At 39.8% G+C, this 17697-nt stretch overlaps 1 long non-coding RNA gene across 1 annotated transcript in view; it reads right to left on the bottom strand.

The window, feature by feature from the left end:
• Window positions 1–1319: 1319 nt before the first annotated feature.
• The window catches only part of LOC121819386 (uncharacterized), a 56408-nt gene continuing 40030 nt past the window's right edge, over window positions 1320–17697 (bottom strand). Inside the window, exons 3-4 of the long non-coding RNA XR_006059603.2 lie at window positions 4139–4260; window positions 1320–2216 (exon numbers count right to left, since the gene is read on the bottom strand). This is a non-coding gene — a long non-coding RNA (uncharacterized LOC121819386). The remainder of the gene's footprint in view (window positions 2217–4138; window positions 4261–17697) is intronic.

The following is a 17697-nucleotide window of genomic DNA, read 5'->3' on the forward strand; positions in this document are numbered from 1 at the left end:
CCTAGTCTTGCACATGTAATGAACATTCAGTAACATTAAATATTATCAAAGTTACAATGATGACTGATGACTATGCTGGCCCTGATGCTAAAGTAACATAGGTCATAGTTGAGGGAAAGGCAGAGGAAAAGGAACAACCCATGCTATCTTATTCTGTCATGTTGTTTTTTTTTTTTAAACCAAGGTACATCACAAGCTGGTCCAGACCTGGGTTATGGAAGATACCAAGTCATGTTCTTGTGGGACAAAATAGGAAGTAGCAGACTGGTTTTCAACTATGTAAATACAGGAAAAGAAGGTGAACGGGGTCCCTGTGTATAATTGGTGAACTGGATGACAAGGGTCTTGATCCCTCCTAGGCCAAGGAAAATCTAGCTGCAAATAATAATGCTAAACCTCACACACAAATAAAATCTGACCGTTTTGTGCATTCCCAAAATGGGAATTCACACTAGCTGGTTGTGTGTCCTAGGTCACACCCCTTTCTCGTGATAGTCCAAGCCCCCAGAAGTCAGTGCTCAGTACACTAAAACCAAGTCGTCACTGGTGACTAGTGGACTCGAGCAAAACTGAAACAGACCATCTTCTCCAGAGCCACTTACACTTCGAATATGGTTCAATCTACCACATGTGACGTAAGTAAAGAGGAGTAACCATATCCCACCAAGTGGATGTAGCAGAAGAGAGACCTTGTTTGCAAAAATACACAGTGAAACAAGACATCCATGGAGGAATGAAAAGGAAGGATGGAAAGTCACAATGGTTTTTCCTGTTTATGTAAAGTAATGGCTATGGCCCCACGCCCTCACTATTAGAAGGATCTCAAGTTGGTTTTCCTTACTTCAAATCAAATAATTCAAACAACTTAATCACCTAACCTCTGCTACTGAATCGTGGATTTTTGCCTCAATGATTACACTCTAGCTCATTTTGAAAATATTACCAAAACTTCCTCTTGAATAGTGAGTAATAGGCAGAAAGTATTATAACTACAAGAGTGTAAACTTAAGTCATTAAAGGTTTATATGTGTGTCAGTACTACTTTATAGAGATAACAGTATCACAAATCTGATTTCAAATAACTTGGGCCATCCGAAAATCCGCTACAATATCCTGAGCAATCTTAGTATCATTGGGAGTCACACCATGCAGTGTTAAAGTCCAGATTATTGGAAACTTGTAAATACATACACACATATTTTTTTTACATTGTTTGCCAAGTAAGCAATGCATTAATTTGTTTTAATCCTTATATTTTAGTTGTTGGTTTGTTTTGATGAGAATAATTGAAAAAATCCAAAAGGAAGGTTAATGCCACAATATACATTTTTATTATTTTAATGACCACACACGACTGAAGTGACTCAGCACAGCAGAGCACATACACTCAGATGCTAATATACATTCATTGGATTAGTGAAGAGGATGGTGGGCAGAGGGGATTCAAACACTTTGAATTGGGGGGTACACAATACAAGGGGTAAAATGCACACACTGCTTTCATGAGCCTGTCTATCTAGTAACAGTATGGATTACAGTCCAGCCTTGTCTCTTGGCTGAGAGAGTAGGCTTGAGGCAGGGGATAGGTGGGCCCCAGGTTGAGCAGCTGGATTTTGGACCCTGTGGACTGATACTCCAAGCTGAAGATAATAGCAGGAGCCAGGAGGAGCTAAGACTTGTCCAGATAAAAGATAAAGAGATCACATATTTCTCATTCTCAAGGTCAAGGAAACCTTACCAACTACACATGAACAGAAAGGCTCCTCAGGGACCAAAATGGTGGGGGGTGGGGGGTGTCACCTATAGGAGGTGATGTCAACCCACCCACAGGCAAAGCCAGATGACTGGCCAGAAGAAGCCTGGGAAAGTGCCCCACAAAAGTGATTCATACTACCCTGAGGGTGCAACTCACTGTCTCTGAGCCAGCCCCTGTGAGTCTATTGACACATACTCTTCCCTCATGATAAACACTTAACTTGTTTCACTACTTTTCATCTCTTTATAGAAGCGATGGATCAAGGTGTTGTCACAGGCCCTCGTGGTCTTGCGGCTAGGATTCAGCACTCTCACTGCTGTGGCCTGACTTCAGTCTCTGGTTGCGAAACTGAAATTGAGCTTCAAGCCACTGCAGGCTGACTTCACCCAAGATCAGGCTGGCCTCCAGTTGCAGGATGTGAAGCCCAAGTGAATTGTCTTAAAGCTTGCACTGCCACAGCCTAGGAAACCAGAAGAAATCTGAACAACTACAAAACACGCAAAAGCAAGATTCAATACCCAAAATTAAGCAAGGCTTAGTCAAAAGGTGGGACTTGGCAAATACCTCTGGACAGAAAGCAGTAAGTGGAATGGCCAAGTCCACGGAAAAGTTAGAGGGCACCATGCTCCCCTCCTCTGAGGGAACTGATTTGGGGTTTCTCCCTAAATCACCTAATGCTGGGTTCCCCACCTCAGGAACTTTGAAAAAAAAAAATACTAATACATTCAGTTCACTTGAGACCAATTTAGTCAGAATCTCTAGGGGTTCAAAGGGGGCTTCCCCAATGGCTCAAGCAGTAAAGGATCCATCTGCAATGCATGAGAGACAGGAGACATGGTTTGATCCCTGGCTTGGACAGACCCCCTGAAGGAGGAAATGGCAACCCACTCAAGTGTTCCTGCCTGGAGAATGCCATAGACAGAGAAGCCTGGTGGGCTACAGTGCACAGGGTCACAAAGAGCTGGACATGACTAAGCTTCACTTTCACTTTTCACTTTCATGCATTGGAGAAGGAAATGGCAACCCACTCAATGTTCTTGCCTGGAGAATCCCAGGGACGAGGGAGCCTGGTGGGCTGCCATTTATGGGGTCGCACAGAGTTGGACATGACTGAAGCGACTTAGCAGCAGCAAGCAACTGAGCATGCATGCATGGTAGGGGTTCAAGAAACACAAGCATTTAGAACTACTAATTTTACTAGCAAGAATTATCTAACTCAGGGAAATGCTGATGGTGAAATGTAGGTTCTTATAAGGAATTCCCTGCAACCAAACCTTCCCAGGGGCATGTGCACAAAGCTGGTAAGGTCACCAGGAGCCATGTCAGGAGGGAGCTGCCTAGGCACTAAGCCAGTTCAGAGGAGAGGCTTAGCACTGCATAGCAGAAAAAGACGGCATCAACTTGTTCATAACTTGATGGCTACAATGAAGTATATCCCAAAATGAATTATCACAAAACGGTTGTGACTTAATAGCACATATAAGTGCCTATGAAAAGCAAACAATGAGATATGCCCTAAATTCTTTACAGCTTCAATCCAAGGCATAATATAGGCCTTCTGCCTAAAATTCATCAAAAGCATTTAATTTCTAAAAGCTGCTACTGGCCAAAATGTTCACAAGTTCATTTCATGCAAAAACAAAGTAAAACCAAAAAATCTAAGCAGCTGATCCTTATAGCTGCACTATTTTTCCACCCTGAAAAGTAGTAGGCTTCTGTGTATTTTTAGATGTTTTTCCTCCTAAAATGTGCACTTGACAACTGAAATGAGATGCCATGCCCTCCTCTGTCTGAGAGTCAGAAAAGGGGCTTCCAGTCTTTACCCTGAGGAGGTAAGAGCCCTCTTGGAATGTGTCTATCATTAAAACAGTGCTTGAGGGCATTTACGTCCTCATATTTTAATTATTGGTCTACTCATGTTATTTATGTAAACCCTATGGGAATTCAACCTCAAGCCCACTTTTAGCAATGTTTTCCTTTTTTATAAAGATATTTGGGCTTGGACTAAAACAATAAACTGGTTTTTAACATTCATCATATTCACTAGCAGTATGGTGAAATCAACCCCTTTATACCACCAGTGCTGGAGGACAAGATAAACATACCACAGGAGCTAACAATTTAACCTGAGTCAGCATGATAATTCTGTTATTAGAGAATTCTATTGTACTGATTGGCATCATCAGCATACAAATTGACTTCAGAGTAAGCACCAAGCCCTTTCCCCAAATGTGGATACACTGGTGCAGCTCCCCACCTGCCCCCACTTTTTTCCTGTCAAAGGAAGCTGAAAAACTTAAAGCCAAAGAAGGGTTTATTTTTGAAACATCGATTAAGTCTGGAAAAGACAAAGTTTACTTGGTAAATAAACTATTTTCTTACCTTAAATATGTAACTTGAAGAGGTCAATTCTGTGCAACAGGGGAAGAAAAAAGGAGCAGATAACATATTGGAGCTCACAGGGAGAAAGCAATGTTAAAGTCTGGGTCTGATGTGTGTCTAGTCTAGGGTGAAAGATAAGAGATCACTGGATGATTCTGAAATGTGAAAGAAGACAGAAGTTCATTCTCTCGAGGGTCTCCTTGAGGACAGATTAATTCTTGGATGTCCTTGAAATTCAGTACCTTCTCTGTTCTAAGAGCAAAAGCTCTCTGAGGGAAACTTCACCTCTACCCTTTCTATTCTCTCTAACTGCAATTTAGCAAATTATTTAGTTTCAGGTTGTAAGGTTTCAGAAGACAGAAATCACATATTATTGATTAGTGCAGCCTTATGGTGCCTCACTCTCAGTACGTTTCCATCTGTTCGTCAGTTGCTTCGTTCAGGGTAGGTAATAAGATATCTGAAAAATTTACTCAGAACATCTCAAAGTAGAAGAGATGAATGGAAGCTCCTTTGCCAGCAGGTGTCGCCTCCCGTATTTGGCATGTGGAAATAAGAACCAAGTATATTATAAACATATTTTGAAGTGAAAGTGAAAGTCACTCAGTCATGTCCATCTCTTTGCAACTCCATGGATTGTATAGTCCCAGGAATTCTCCAGGCCAGAATACTGAAGTGGGTAGCCTTTCCCTTCTCCAGGGTTCAAACCCAGGTCTCCCACATTGCAGGTGGATTCTTTACCAGCTGAGCCACAAGGGAAGCCCAAGAACACTGGAGTGGGTAGCCTATCCCTTCTCCAGGGGATCTTCCTGACCCAGGAATTGAACCAGGGTCTCCTGCATTACAGGCAGATTCTTTACCAACTGAGCTATGAGGGAAGCCCATATATTTTGACATATATAAGGTCAAAGTACCTTAATTCCCAATAGATAATTAATCTTATAAATAAAATCATTTTAAAAAGCTATGAATACAAATTGCTTAAATGTAAGGACTTGGGAGTCACATATTATAAAATACTCTTAGACCAAGACTGTAAAGAACTTTTTTTCACCCCTGTTCTTTATGATCTTCATCTTGTAAAGCTAAGATGGCAGGAACTCTAAGCACTTTATTGCATACAAATATATCTCAGTGTATTCAATGTATCTCAGGGTATTTGATATATCTCAGTGTATTCAATATATTTCTGTATATTCAATATGTCTTAGTTAATTACAATAGTGATGATCATAATTATCCTGTTTAAAATGTTTATCTTTCTTTTCTGGATGCAGAGCTTCTTGGTGGCTAGCATCTATTTCTGTAAGTCTTAATTCAACAATTGATGCATACTGTATGCATGTAACTACGAACATGTGTAAAGAACAGAATGCAAAGCATGGTTAAAGTAATCAGTGTATTCAAAGCACCAAATGTGTTCACATGCCCGTAAGAAATTCTATATAACTGAAAGCTACTTAGTACTAAAAGATGAAAACCAAAAATCCATTTTAATAAGAATGTGCTGCATTTTTTAGAATTTACTCAGTATATGAATAAATGCAAAAGCAAATAATAAAACAAGGAGATTTATACAGAACTGCATGTTTTAATTCTTCAGCTCTGGGGGATGATGATCAGTATGGGGAAATAAAGAATGGTAATATTAATTTATTTATTAAAAAGGGCTACCTGTCAAAGACAAATAGCCTCAACAAATTATTCATGTAGAATGCTGCTGCTGCTGCTGCTACTGCTAAGTTGCTTCAGTCGTGTTCGACTCTGTGCGACCCCATAGACGGTACTAGTCGTTATATACGTTACAAGTGAAAGCTGGGCCACTGCTGACTTTTCAGGCTTAAGCAATGTTCTATTATTCTAGTATGCATACATGCTACTGGTGTTAACTGGCCTTCCAGCCCTTCCTGCTGTGAATGGTCCCTGAACCCTGATGGTTGTGGTTTGCAGGTGGTCATGAGGAGGAAAGTATTTCCTTTTAAACTGACACACACACACCATCTATAAAAAGCATCAAGGCCTACAGATTATGGTAAAAATAACCACATCTGAAATTCTGGAATCAAATATTTCAAAGAGTAATTTGTAGTTTATTTTTCTTCAATCATTACCTCATTGTTTCGCTAAAATGTTATGTCAGAGTCGTAAGTCAAAAGTGCTGCTGAATGATTAAAATACTATGTAATTCCTTTCATGTGTCTTTCTCATTTGTTTGCCAAGCTATGTGAAATAGGCTTGCAGGGAAACGGTACACTAATGTGCATTTATGGTAATTCACTGTGCTGAGTTAAGTGAAATAATAAAATAGCATTTCCTCTAATTCACTGAAGGACAGGGGACTCATTAGGAACTGAAATAAATGACATTCTCATAAAAAATGTGAACTTGCACTGAGACTAACAGTCAAGTGCAAGGAATACACATATATATTTTCAGTTTTTTTTTAATATTTGTCATCATTACATTCACTGTCACTCAACCCCAAGCATTTTACTTATGACCACTTCATTACAAGAAAGACACAAACTGAACGCAATAATGAAAAGAGAAAAAGATTAACTTCAGGCATGACTCACAATAGGAATCCTGTTGACATCTGATTCTAGCTATAGCAGGGAGCTTGAGGCACAGGTTATGCATTTAACTCTCTGAATGGCATGATACTGTACTTTAAAATATAAACTATAATCTAGGCTAGGAAAGCCAGGTTAAAGCAATTACTGAATGAAATTTTCCATTCTATGTTAAGTATCTGTTAAGCACAATAGCTTATTCACTCACAGATTAATATGGTATTACTGCACAGTATGTTTAATAGTCAAGTGTTTCAAATTATCACTAATTCTACAAAAAATAACACACTTAAGCATGCTTTATATTTTTCCTTTTCTCTAACGTATAGCGCTCTCTCTGCAGAAAAGCTTGCCGAACAAAGTTCCTGCGCACGGATTTTGGGAGAACTGTCTAAAATCCAAATGACATCATTTCGAAAGCACTTAAGAATTACCAAGGCTGTGGGCTTGAGAGGTCCTAGACTCAGAGAGAATGAAGTACAAAGGACAGAGCCCACCACTCATTACTGCTTTTCCCTTTAAAATCATTTGCCAATTTGTAAGCAAAGCGTGGTGGTGGTGCGTACAGTAGTGTCTGATTGTTTGCGACACCGTGGATTGTAGCCTGCCAGGCTCCTCTGTCCATGAAATATTGGAGTGGGTTGCCATTTCCTTCTCCAAGGGGATCATCCAGACCCAGGATTTAACCCATTTCGCTTGTGTCTCCTATGCTGGCAGGTGGATTCTTTATCACTGAGCCACCTGGGAAGCAGAGGGTAGGGGCTGAAAACTTGAACAGAGCTTCTACTGGGACTGGGGCAACAAATTGGAGTCAAAGACATCAAGGAGAAGTGGTCCTGATAAACACCCAGTTAGGACCCATGAATGCTGATATCAATCACACAACCAAACAAGACTATATATCAAACACTTACATTGATATTTGTGTGTATATGCACACACATCAGCAACGTACTTATTTCAGAGCTGACACCGATCAGTACCTCTAAGACTAAACTGAAATTCTACAATTGTGTTGAATTGAATTAATATAATTAATCCGTTCTCTCTACCTGAAGCAAAAGTGAATTCACTCAAAAAAAGAAATATTCAGAGACGAAAATTACCCCTAAATTTTTCATACATTATGGAAAGAGAATATTTCATTGACAGTTTTCAGGCACATCAAGAAAAAAGAACAAATTACTCAAGGCCAAATGGGAAAAAGACAACAGAAACAAACCCATGGTAGAAAAAGATATAACTATTAAAATAAATATTTTGAGTATTGTCATGTGATTACACAACAAGCTGGAGGTCTTCAGTTGAGAGGTATAAACTATAAAAATTAACCAAATGATCATTCTAGGAATAAAAATTTAACAGTGACTGAAATTTTAAAAACACACTGTGACTCCAGGCATATAATTATATTGAGCATTAGACTCAATAATTAGACCAAATGAAACTAATACCATCCTTTTTATACATAAGTATAAATTTTTAATAACTATAAATTAAGCAAATTTTCCTAAAAATTACTCTACTGGTAAATGAATTTCATCCTTATGCTCAAATGTAGGTTGTGGTTTTCATTCTCTATCTATGAAAGTGTCATTTTTCATACATATGTGTCAGGTCACTTGAAAATTTCATTTTCCCAGGTATATTAAAAATGAATTCTGAGGCAGGATCAAGATGGTGAAGTAGGAAGATTCTGACGCCACCTCTTCCCACAGACACACACCAAAACTACTACTACTTCTAGAGAAACTCTGAGAATGACCTTAAGATTAGCAGAAAAGCTCTTCTACAACTAAGGACATAATGAAAAAAGAAAATAATCAAGATGGGTGGAAGGAACAGAGATGAAGTCAAGTCAGGACCCATATCCCCAGTGTAGCAACCCACAAGCAAAAGGGAGGTATGAGGGCAGAGTCCCCTCTAAAGGAGCAGGAGTTCAAGCCCCACATCATGCACCCCAGCTCTGGGGACCAGCATCAGGAAGATGAGCCCTGTTAACATTTGCCTTTGACAACCAGAAGGACCTACTTTCAGGAGAGCCTAAGTGCTGGGGAAAAACAGACTTCACTCTTAAAGGGCTTGTGCACAAACTCACTTGCTCTGAGACCTGGCACAGAAGGCAGGAGTTTAAAAAGTACTAGGGCCACACAAGAAAAAGACTGACAAACGAACTCTAGGCAAAGTGCCAAAGAGATAATGATCTGTTGGAACTTTCTCCAGGGACTGAAGCAGTAGAGGGTGCCATTTTTCAAACTATGCCTCTACCTATCTAGCTCAGTGCTCAGTTCAGGGAATCAGTCCTGAATATTCATTGGAAGGACTGATGCTGAAACTGAAACTCAGATACTCTGGCCACCTGATGCGACGAACTGACTCCTTGGAAAAGACCCTGATGCTGGGAAAGACTGAAGGTGGGAGGAGAAGGGGACAACAGAGGATGAGATGGTTGGATGGCATCACCGACTCAATGGACTTGAGTTTAAGCGAGCTCTGGGAGTTGGTGATGGACAGGGAAGCCTGGCGTGCAGCAGTCCATGGGGTCACAAAGAGTTGGACATGACTGCGCAACTGAACTGAACATGTGCAAAAATAAGTCTAGACCACTTTTTTTATACCATGAACAAAGATGGATGCAAATGTATTAATACCTGAATGTAAACCCTGAAACCATAAAACCTGCAGAAGAAAGCACAGGCAGTCAGCTACTTGACACCAGTGTTGGCAATATATTTTTAGATATATATCCTCAGGCAAGTACAACAAAAGCAAAAACAAGCAAGACTACAAATTTAAAATCTTTTGCACAGCAAAGAAAAGCAGCAGAGAACTGAAAAGGCAAAAAACAAAGCGGGAGAAAATGTTTGCAAATCCTACATCCACTAAGGGGTAATACCCAGAACACTTAAATAACATAACTTAATATCAAACAAACAATCCAACTGAAAAAATAAGTGGAGAACCTGAACAGATATTTTTCCAAAAAAAGACATAGATGGCCAACAGGTACATGAAAAGATGCTCAACATCACTAATCAAAAGGGAAATGCAGGGAATTTCCCTGGTGGCACCGTGGATAAGAATTTGCCTGCCAATGCAGGGAACATGGGTCCGGGAAGATTCCACATGCTGTGGAGCAACTGAGCCCACGTGCTGCAACTGCTGAGCCTGTGTGCTGCCACTACTGAAGCTCACGTGACCTAGAGCCTGTGCTCTGCAACAAGAGAAACCCTTGCACTGCAACAAAGAGCAGCCCCCACTTGCCGCAACTAGAGAAAAAAGGCAGCAAGGAAGGCCCAGTGCAGCCAAAAATAATTTTTAAAAATGTTTAAAGGAAATGCAGGGCTTTCCCCAGTGGATCAGTGATAAAGAATCCACCTGCTAATGCAGGATACATGGGTTCAATCCCTGATCTGGGAAGATGCCCCGTGCTGCAGAGCAACTAGGCCTGCAAGCCACAACTATGAGCTTCTGCCCTGGAGCCCAGAAGCCACAACTTCTGCGTCCATGTGCCACAACTATGGAGCCCGCATGCCCTACAGCCCACAACCAGAAAAGCCACCGGAAGGAGAAGTCTGCGCATCACTCGCCACAACTGCAGAAAAGCCTGTGCACCAACCAAGACCCAGCACAGCCAAAAATGATAAAGTCCTTGAGAAAAAAGGAAATGCAGATTTAAAGCACAATGTCAAAAAGGCCATTTTAAAAAGACAAAAGTAGCAAGTGTCAGTATGCGGAGGAAAAAACTCCTTGTTGCTGGGAGTGCAAATTGGTGCAGTTACTATGGAAAACAGTATGGAAGCACCTCAAAAAATTAAAAATAGGACTACAATATGATCCAGAAATTCCATCTGTGGCTATATATCCAAAGAAATGAAAACACTAAGTTAAAAATATATATGCACTCCTTTGTCAGCATTATTATTTATAGCAGCAACTGTAAGCATCCAGTGATAATGGAGGCAACTGAAGTGTCCAATGATAAATGAATGAAGATGTGGTATATATCATACAGGGAAATGTTATTCAGCCATAAGAATGAACTGTGCCATTTGCCATAACACAAATGGGTCTAGAGGCTATTATGCTTAGTGAAATAAGTCCAAGGCAATTACTCTGTGATTTTACTTATATTTGGAATCTAAAATCAAAACAATGAACCAACAAAACAAAAGAGAATAAAGAAAAACAGACACATGGAGACAGAGAACAAACTGCCGGTTGCCAGAGAGGTGAAGAGGATTGAGACACAAACTGTCAGGAATAAAATAAGTCATGGAGATGCAATATGCATCATAGAAAATACAGTAAATGGTACTGTAATAAGCTTAAACAGTGACAGAGTATAACAACTTATCATGGTGATCTTAACATATATAAGAGTTGGATAACTATGCTGTACACAAGAAGTATATGTAGATTAAGTATAATTCAATAATAGATAAAATGAAATGCAATTTTAAACAACGAGTCAGGATTATACTGCAGTCAAATTAAGCAAAGAATGCTGAAATACAAAATGTATCTAGAGATATTTAGGTTTTCGGCATGCAATATGCCTATCTTTTTGATATGTGTCTCTAAGCCTTGTTACGGTTTTGAGAGAGAATAAGTTAAAAGGTAGCACTTTATTTTCTAAAGCTTTCAGAGAATGATTTTATGAAAAACTTCTATTCTTTTAAATTAAGAACAGTTTTCCCCCAAACTTAAGTGTCAGTCATATTGCTTTTTCCCTTATTCTCTGTTCTCCATTTTTGTCTACTGCTTTAAAATATTTCTCATCTACATGGAGAGATTCCTGAGAGTTGTCACCTACTTAGGAGACATATTGTCTACATGTTGATATGTTCTAGAAACCAACACAACATTGTAAAGTAACTATCCTCCAATTAAAACTAAAACTAACTAACAAGGAAGCGTAATAAACAAATTTCTGATATAAAAAAAGACACTGCTTACACCAAAAGTGGCATGTTAATTCTCTTCATTTTTTTCTAAAACTTCAAGAAATTATTCATCAATTGGGAAAAAATTGGATAAAATACTATATTCACCACTTTTTATTTAACAAGTCTGAAGGCATATATATGTATGCACACACAGATAAAAACAAAGATAAAAAAATAAGTCATTCACCATTGAAAATATTAAGTCAGCTATAACAATAAAGAATGTCCTAAAGATTATCCAAAGGGAGGATAGACGTTATTTACTAAAGCAATTACTGAGCCACAAACAGGCTTTTATCATTGATCTAGACAACATGAGGATACCACTGGGCCACACATGCACAAAGGAAGTAACGCTAAATATCTACATTGACTCTTTCAGATTGCATTACGTATTTAAACATGCTTTTCTATATTATTTTCTATTATTTTACGATTCCAATTGTACTTCTCTATTGAAATTAGAAGTTTATGCTGCGAAACTCTCAATTCAAAGAAGTGTTATAATTCAGAAAGCCTTTTCTATGTCTAAAGCTTGGAACTGAAAAAAAAGTGTATTAAATATAGCCACTTGCTTTCCTTCCTTAGAACAATAGCATGGAGTAAGAGGCAGTCTGCTTGAGATTCAATTCTAGGGTACTATACACCAGCTATAAGTCTGTACAATGTGCTTAATACCTCTGTGCTAAAGTTTCCTCCTCTATAAAGCAGTTATCACCTACTTCACATGATTACTATTAAGATTAAATAACATATATAAAGGGTTTAAAACAGGTTTTGGTAAGCACTGTGTGTTTACTGTTATTTTTGTGACCATTATTCTACCATTGCTATTTACATATTCTAGTCCCTCTGCTCAGGATTATTTTCTTTCTTCCTTCTTTGGCAAAATACTTCTCATTTTTCAAAATCTGACTCAAAAAAACCTATCCTGAACCTTTAAAACAATGTCCTTTTTCAATGCTATCGTAACAATATTGATATCTATACTTAGTAACAAAATTATACTGATATTATCTATCTCAATGTCATACACCCATACAAACTTGCCTCCTTCCTCCCACTAAGTTCCTGAAGAACGTGTCCCTTCTCTATTTGTTCCCTAGACCTGATGCACAGCTTATGTGTCACGGATCCCCAAGGACATCCTCGTGGTCAGCAGTTCACTAGAGGACTCGCAGGACTCAGCATACAGTTGAATCATGGCTATGGTTTATCACAGAGAAAACAGACAAAGCAGAATAGCAAAGGGAAAAGGCGTATGGGGCAAAGACCAGAGGAAACCAAGGTAAGATGTTGAGTCTGCTCAGGCTGCCCTGGCAGCGCGGTGGTCAAGACTCCTCGCTTCCAGTGCAGGGGGTATGAGCTTGATCCCTGGATGGAGAACTAAGATCCCACATGCCACACAGTGTGCAGGGTGGCAAGGAAAAAAAAAAAAAAAGAGTACTCTCCCTTTGGAGTCACAGGACATGCTTTTATTTTTCCCTCCAGCATGAAACTGTGATAACACAGGCAAAATACCGTCTACCAGGGCAGCTCATTAGAACTTCAGGGCTGAATAGTCTATAGAGGGGGTTCATCATATAAGGTACTCTCTGCCTGCTGCTGCTGCTGCTAAGTCACTTCAGTCGTGTCCAACTCTGTGCGACCCCAGAGACGGCAGCCCACCAGGCTCCATCCTTGGGATTCTCCAGGCAAGAACACTGGAGTGGGTTGCCATTTCCTTCTCCAATGCATGAAACTGAAAAGTGAAAGTGAAGTCGCTCAGTTGTGTCCGACTCTCAGCGACCCCATGCACTGCAGCCCACCAGGCCCTTCTGTCCATGGGACTAATAGCAAAATCCCAGACTCACAAAAGAAAAACAGATATTCTGCATAAATCACACTGTTTATACAGTCTAGGCACAGTGAGCCCCTTTTCTCATTTAGCTAAAGTTTCATATCACTGTAAGGAACTATTTTGTAGTTAAGTTCCCAAATGTCAGTCAAGGTCCAGTCTTGCAAGAAAGACTTTTTTTCCTGCCCAAGAGCCTAACACATAAAATTTAATCAGTAACTATTTGTGTAACCTGGACTGAATTACGCTACCCAATGAAACAATGTTAACAGCAAAATAAACCCAACTGGTCAAATCTCATAACTTATAATGCAATACCATAATACCAGCTAATAATGAACACATTCATCTTAAGCATTTTTCTATACACACTGCAATATGTATTGTACTAGGTCTTCAAGATACACTGGTATCAAATGGATGAAATCAGGTAGGAAAGTCAGCTGTACAAAGAAATATGTAGAACTAGCTGTACACAGTATATATATATATATATATATATATATATGGACTTAAAAGAAGCAGAAGATATTAAGAAGAGGTGGCAAGAATACACAGAAGAACTGTACAGAAACAAAGGTCTTAATGACCTGGAGAACCACGAAGGTGTGGTCACTCACCTAGAGCCAGACATCCTGGAGTGTGAAGTCATGTGGGCCTTAGGAAGCATTAGTACCATCAAAGCTAGTGGAAGTGATAGAATTTCAGCTGAGCTATTTCAAATCCTAAAGGATGATGCTGTTAAAGTGCTTCACTCAGTATGCCAACAAATTTGGGAAACTCTGCAGTGCGCACAGGACGAAAAAGGGTCAATTTTCATTCCAATCCCAGAGAAGGGCATTGCCAAAGAATGTTCAAATTACTGCAAAATTGCACTCATTTCACCTACTAGCAAAGTAATGCTCAAAATCCTTCAAGCTAGGCTTCAACAGTACATGAACCAAGAAAATCCAGATGTACAACCTGGATTTAGAAAAGGCTGAGGAACAAGAGATCAAATTGTCAACATCTGTTGGATCATAGAAAAAGCAAGAGAATTCCAGAAAAACATCTCCTTCTGCTTCATTGACTATGCTGAAGCCTTTTACTGTGTGGGTCACAACAAACTGTAGAAAATTATTAAAGGGATGGGAATACCAGAGCACCTTACCTGCCTTCTGAGAAATCTGTATGCAGGTCAAGAAGCAACAGAACCAGACATGGAACAATGGACTGGTTCAAAATTGGGAAAGGAGTATGTCAAGGCTGTATACTGTCTCCCTGCTTATTTAACTTTACTGCAGAGTCCATCATGAGAAATGCTGAGCTGGATGAAGCACAACCTGGAATCAAGATTGCTGGGAGAAATATCAATAACCTCAGATATGCAGATGGCACCAAGCGAAGAGGAATTTAAAGAGCCTTGTGATGAAGGGAAAGAGAAGCGTGGAAAAGTTGGCTTAAATCTCAACATTCAAAAAACTAAGATTATTGAATCCAGTTCCATCACTTCATGGCAAAAGATGGGGAAAAGGTGAAAGCTTGAGAGATTCATTTTCTTGGCTCCAAAGTCACTGTGGATGGTGACTGCAGCCATGAAATTAAAAGATGCTTGCTCCTTAGAAGAAAAGCTATGGCAAACCTAGAAAGCCCACTAAAAAGCTGAGATATCACTTTGCCAACAAAGGTTCATCAAGTCAAAGCTATGGTTATTCCAGTAGTCATGTATAGATGAGAGAGCTGGACCATAAGGAAGGCTAAGCACTGAAGCACTGATGCTTTCAAACTGTGATGCTGGAGAAGACTCTTGAGAGTCCCTTGGACTGCAAGGAGATCCAACCAGTCCATCCTAAAGGAAATCAGTCCTGAATACTCATTGGAAAGACAGATGCCAAAGCTGAAACTCTAATACTTTGGCCACCTGTTGAGAAAAGCCAACTCACTGGGAAAGACCCAATGCTGGGAAATGATTGCAAGCAGGAGGAGAAGTGGTCTACAGAGGATGAGATGGTTGAATAGCCTCACTGACTCAATGGACATGAGTTTGAGCAAACTCAGCGAGATAGTGAAGAACAAGGAAGTCTGGCAAAAACGCAGTCCATGGAGTGACAAAGAGTCGGACATGACTAAGCAACTGAAGATCAACAACCCAGGGATTGAACCCGCATCTCCTGCATTGCAGACAGATTCTTTACCAATGAGCCACCAGGGAAGCTCATAAAGAGTCTTATTGCTACAAAACAACTGAATTAGATACAAAGCAAGCTTTGTTTTTTCTTGGTTTTCAGAAATTAAGGGAGATACACCTTTCTGGAGGGGGCAGGAGGGAAGCAAGTATACAAATCGAATCCTGAAACCAGGATAGAAACCTGTGAGTTGGAATCAAATATGAAAGCTGGGTTTCACCTGTGGGCCAACCTCACTACCAACAGTGGGACTGAAGCTATACCCTGAGTGCACCACAAAGTAAGACAGCTGACTGGGAGCCTAGGTGGGAGCAGGGATTTTAAGGGAGGTTAGGGAGGAAGGGGGAGAGAGAAGATGCACAGCTTCCAACAGATTTCCATCGGAGTCTACTTTCAAAGCAAATTAGGATTCACTGAACTAGAGGTCTGCAATCCATCTAGAGAGATGACTTGAAGAATCTGGGCCCCAGATAGTAATCTGGAAGCACTGGGGAACTGAGAAGGAATTATTCCAAGTTCCAAAAGAATACAATTCACTATATTTGAAAGACAGCACTGAGAAACGCAAATAAATAATTGTTTTTGAAAGAAGTGATAAGCTTATCTGTATGGATTTAGTAAAATATATCTTATCCTGGTCCAATTAACTTACTAGAAAATATTGAGTAACTCTGACAATCATAAATGATTTAATAACTTGCACAGTCCCACTCTGACAAGGCTTTATATAAAATTGAGCTCTTTGAAGTTTGTCTTCTTTGAAAGTATTAAATATTGGGATAAAGAAAATCAGAATGTAGAAAATTATTCTTGATTAGCTGTAGATCCAGAGAAGGCAATGGCACCCCACCCCAGTACTCTTACCTGGAAAATCCCATGGACGGAGGAGCCTGGTGGGCTGCAGTCCATGGGGTCGCTAAGAGTCGGACACAACTGAGCCACTTCACTTTCACTTTTCACTTTCACGCATTGGAGAAGGAAATGGCAACCCACTCCAGTGTTCTTGCCTTGGAGAATCCCAGGGACGGGGGAGCCTGGTGGGCTGCCGTCTAGGGGGTCTCATAGAGTCGGATAGGACTGAAGCGACTTAGCAGCAGCAGCAGCAACAGCTGTAGATCATCTGAAATTACAGCTAAATTTTGAAAACACCTTTCTTACAAAGGGCTTCCCTGTTAGCTCAGTTGGTAAAGAATCCGCCTGCAATGCGGGAGACCTCAGTTCAATCCCTGGGTTGGGAAGATTCCCTGGAGAAGGGAAAGGCTACCCACTCCAGTATTCTGGCCTGGAGAATTCCATGGACAGTCCATGGGATCCCAGAGTCAGACACGACTGAGCGACTTTCACTTCCACTTTCTTACAAAAACATGACTGAACTCAGTATCCATATGAAAGAGACAAATTTGTATAAACATGAAGAAAATATATGAATAAACGACCACTCATAACTAGCAGTTTTGTTTTACTGTTATGCACTATTAAAAGCACAGAATTTTTTAAAAGGTCATCTCCTAAAAATTCTATCTCCAAAAGTACTAACCACTAGCTTAAATACTGTTGTTCGGTCACTAAGTCATGTCCAACAGGCCACCAGGGTCCTCTGTCCATGGGATTTCCCAGGGAAGGATACTGCAGGGGGTTGCCATTTCCTTCTCCATGGGATCTTCCAACCAGGGACTGAACCCACCTCTACTGGATTGGCAGGTGGATTCTTAACCACTGAATTTGCAAAGCTCATAGCTTAAATATATTTTATCTTAAATGACATCACAGTATCTCCATGTGTAGCCTAAGATTTATCAATCAGTTGATAAAAATTTCTATTAAATCAGTCATAAAGCTATCAGGGTAGTCAGTGCATCATTAATACAGTAAAGGTTCTCCTATGCTATTTAACTGAACTTCTGCCTAACTTTACAGATTAAAAATTGTATGTACATATGTGTATAACTTTTATAATTATTTTAAATATTTCTATTCATGCTTGGAATAGGGGAGAAAACAGACATACAAAGTTTATCTTAGCTACTAATATTTA

The sequence above is a fragment of the Ovis aries genome, chromosome 4, assembly GCF_016772045.2.
Source record: "Ovis aries strain OAR_USU_Benz2616 breed Rambouillet chromosome 4, ARS-UI_Ramb_v3.0, whole genome shotgun sequence".
In the NCBI taxonomy this organism is placed as follows: domain Eukaryota; kingdom Metazoa; phylum Chordata; class Mammalia; order Artiodactyla; family Bovidae; genus Ovis; species Ovis aries.